The 4,254-nt window shown below is 34.4% G+C and overlaps 1 long non-coding RNA gene across 1 annotated transcript; it reads right to left on the reverse strand.

Moving 5' to 3' along the window:
• Positions 1-1,701: 1,701 nt before the first annotated feature.
• LOC141608957 (uncharacterized) lies at positions 1,702-3,935 on the reverse strand. Its single transcript, XR_012527090.1, has 3 exons — positions 3,834-3,935; positions 3,282-3,440; positions 1,702-1,855 (listed from the first exon to the last, which is right to left on the reverse strand). It is a non-coding gene; the product is annotated as an uncharacterized LOC141608957 (long non-coding RNA).
• Between the last annotated feature and the right edge of the window lie 319 nt (positions 3,936-4,254).

Genomic DNA, 4,254 nt, shown 5'->3' on the forward strand with positions numbered 1-4,254 from the left:
TTTTGAGCATTCATTTTCATTATTAGCAAATTTAATATAGACATAAATATGAGTAATGAGAAATGAAATATAAAAGGTTTACTTTTTTTTTTTTTATTACAAAATCCACATTGCATGAGAATTGTTTAGGGAGTTATCTTCCGAACTAAAAAATGGTAGATATTTTGTCTTCCCTTTTATTTATAAATCATATTTATAGATTTACATATGTATTCAATTTAATGAAATTGAGTAAGTTTATTGCAATAATATTTAAGAAGGAGTTGCACATATAAGTAATTTAAAATTAGAGTGATGTAAATTTTTATTTTTCGTTTAACCAATTGTAGTTTTAGAAATTAAAATGTCAATGTTCAATGTTAAGTATGTTATTATTTGCCCTTAATATTTATTAATTTTTTTTATTTCATAAACGGCGTAAATTAGAATTATGTGATATTTATTCGCTACTTAAAATATTCTAAGATTAAACGTAGAAATTTAAAATTTAGTATGAATTTTAATTTTTAATTATTTTTTAATTTATTTAGAAATTAAAAAGGCCAAAATTTAATGTTTGTTATGCTAATTTATTTTTTATGTAAATATTTTTTAATTTGTGTATCGTTTTAAATGGATCATTATACGAACATGAATTATCCTCTTAATTAAACACGTCATACTACATGGAGGATTGGTGACGTGGAATTTTGGTAATGCAAGGTGGCATTTAGTAATGCGAGGTGGCATTGTCTGCGTGACTTTTAAGGTTTACCCTTTTAATAATACTAGTTGTTTCTCCGCGCGCGTTGCGCGCGGAGACCCAATGACTGTCTGCGTTGTCATTGAAGATATTAGGATTGCGTATAACGGATTATTGTGTTTTTCTATTGACTTAATTACTGTGAACAATTTTCTTGGTTAATAAATCAATCTTAGGAAACTGGAGAGAACCCTCTTCACTCCTCTTACAAAGAATCATAATGACGAATCAGTCTCAAGGTGTGAACTACATCCAGCAATTATCATAACCACAAAACAATTAAGTTTTTTTTTACACCAATTCTTATCCCCAGTCATGTTTTACTTGTTAATATTGCTAAAACCTTGAAACAAAAATGTCACTAACTTCTCCATCCCAAAATTGTCCCAAGTCATTAGGTGATTTTATCGCTGGCAGGGCAAGCTTGGCATTGTCCTTCAGTGGGGTGATTTTGCATCCGAAAGGGTGAGGTTTTGTTTGCGTCCAACCCCATACACTTTACGATCATGTTGTAGTCATCTGAGGAATCCTTCAGTGGGGTGATTTTGCATCCGAGCTTGTTATATCAATCTGATAACGAATCCTCCTGGGTTGCGCCACTTATAGCGCGTATTAGTTGTGAAGCCACGGTTATATCCCTAACTGTCTCAAGGGGCGTATCAGCCTACATCACAATGTTACAAAGTTAAATACATAAGCACAGAAGCCAAATGAAACCATGAAATTTAGACGGTTTGATAATGAAAGGTCGGGTTGAGTGCATTAGAGTAAACCATTTGGAGCTGAAATCAGACCACAAATTCTCTGCCTTTGGTCCGCCCTCTTTCTGCGACTTGAGTCTCTTTATCGTAGCGAAACTTCCTCACCTGTTGGAGTTTTGAATCACAAAGTAGAGAATCAAATAAGAGTGTGTTCAATTAATATTAGGACAGTCCTAAACAAATAGCTTGAAACGAGGACTAAGAAATTATTCTTACATCTCTTTATACGTAGATCAGTAACCATTCCCACGGGTAAGTCATTTCCATCAGAGCATATCTAAATTAAAATTTTGACATTAGCAGACGAGGAAATGTTATTATGTTGAATGTTTCGAGCTGAGTTGTTCTTGATCTGTAAAAAAAAAGCATGGATATCGACACCTTCGCTTACATCACCACACCTCACTCCACACACCCTAGCCCAGCCTAGCACACCAACCCCCATCCCATGGCCACTAAACCCATCACCCCTGCAACAACAACTAATTGACACCTTTGTATCCAATCACAGCCCCTTAGAGAGTTAGAATCTATTATGTTATGCCACTCATGAGCGCTTTACCGACAATTCACTTCCTGAAATTATACCATATCCAGCCATTAATTACTAATAATTAAGGAGTAAGAGATGATATACTCTCATGATATATGGCGCTTACGAATAGAAAAACAACACATTCTGTATATAGTCAACAGTAGCAGTTCAATCAATATACTGATAAGCAAGAACAACTTAAATTCTGAACAAATTTCTGAATTTTCTACCATGAGTGACTGAAACATCATATAGCCGTGAATGTTTCATGTTTCGCATTTAAAGATTTTTAGTTAGGCAATTGACTGAGCAGATACGAAACAAGCGATATAGGACATCATTCATCATTCATCCAGATTAAGCAAATGCAAGAGTAATAACGGGCAATGTTAATGTTAATGTGATCAAGCTGACACATACCCAAGTTCCAACCCCTGTAACTCCCTAATCCGCCAAGAATCTGATGGTACTAATAGCGTCTCTTGAGCCACACTTTAATTTAATCATAGTTAAATTAGAAAGAAACTGATTTTTAAATTGGTGTCAGAATTCAAAATATATATGGCAATCGTTTTTAAGTAATTGTAGCAGCTCTAATCCTTAACCATGAGGTTCCAATAAGTTTGTCGTCATTTGTTCTTAGTGGGTTTGCTAGTAGTCTATCTTCAATTCTTTATCCCTCTTTAATTACCTTAAAACTCAAAAAAGTGAATTCTATTTAATTCACTAATTCCTGGTAATATGGTTATTTGTCCATAAACAAGGAATTTTGGCCCATATCACTATATCAGTACCATTCTGAAAACTGGTCAAGTTAAGTTCTAATAATAGAGAGTATAATTGACAGTAGATACACCCAATAGCCACAGAGGTAGCACTTTGTGATATTATCGGCTTTCTCGACTTTAATGCAACCACTTTTCTCGAAAAAATTGTGGAGTTAGTTTCGTCTTGGGTTTTCTATACCATAAGATATAAACCCATGTTACTCAGATTCAGTTACAACTTCCAAGTGTCAGATACAACATGGTGTCACAGTGTCAACATAACTATTTTGTGAAAACGTTTCATGGCCCATAATGAGCGTAACTAAGAACTTACTCCTTAAAAGAGAACACTCTAGCCCGATACACAAAAACACATCAGCAGAGAGATAATACACAAAGTAAGCCACTAAATACAGTCTGATCACCAACGAATCCTTAAAACAAGTTAAAAGCTCAAGAAAATCATGTATATTTACCTTCTTCATAATGTCAAGCACTTCGAAACCATGGATCACCTTCCCAAAGACAGTGTATAATCCATTAAGATGGGGCTGTTTAGCATATGTTCTGAAGAATTAGCTCCCATTGGTATTTGCACCACTATTTGGCATCGCTAAGATCCCCCTAGCATTGTGCTGCGAGAACAGAAGGAGAAAATGCAAGCTATCATAATAGTATACACTATACAGCCAAGGGTATTAAAGCACGAAAAGAAAGCAAGACGTTAATGGAAACTGACAAACCCATTCAAAACTCGCCAATGAAATCAGTAAAGTTAACTGGAATTGAAAGAGGAAATAGGTATTAGGAAATGGAATTTGGTAAAGGTGAATTCTGAAATGAGTGGGGGAGACTGAAAAATGGTAAACTAAGGAGCTACTCAAGGAAGAAATATGAGAGCACAGTGAAAGTACTAACCCTAAGTTTTACACAAAATTATACAAAAAAAAAAAAAAAAAAAAAAAAAACTTTGCACGACCATATAAAGGGTAAATAAGCTAAAATCAACGATAGGATCGAAAATCCACCATACCAGAATGTCGATGCCGATTTGAACTACACAATACCATCTTCGACTGAATCACCCTCTCCCCACCCTATCTCATCAAATCGAAGAAGCAAGACATCACAAAAAACCTGAAAAAATAAAATCAAAGTCAGAAAAAGAGAGATTAAAATCAAACCTCACTATTAGATGTCGCTAGAACGACGCCATTGTTGTACAATCAGTCATGCCGCAGTGATGGACATAAGATAACAATAGTGAAAACCCAAAGATAGTGAATGTAAATATGTAATAGCAAGTTGTGTAGACCGTCTCAATGAGTCTAGTGTCTCGAAAGTCCTTCTTCATATAATAGAGGATGTGATGATTAAAATTAGCTTGTGAATATCCTCTAAATAATTAACTCTGAATTATTGAGATTAGATGAATGTCGAAGCATTTGA

Source organism: Silene latifolia, chromosome 10 (assembly GCF_048544455.1).
Source record: "Silene latifolia isolate original U9 population chromosome 10, ASM4854445v1, whole genome shotgun sequence".
NCBI classification, from domain to species: Eukaryota; Viridiplantae; Streptophyta; class Magnoliopsida; order Caryophyllales; family Caryophyllaceae; genus Silene; species Silene latifolia.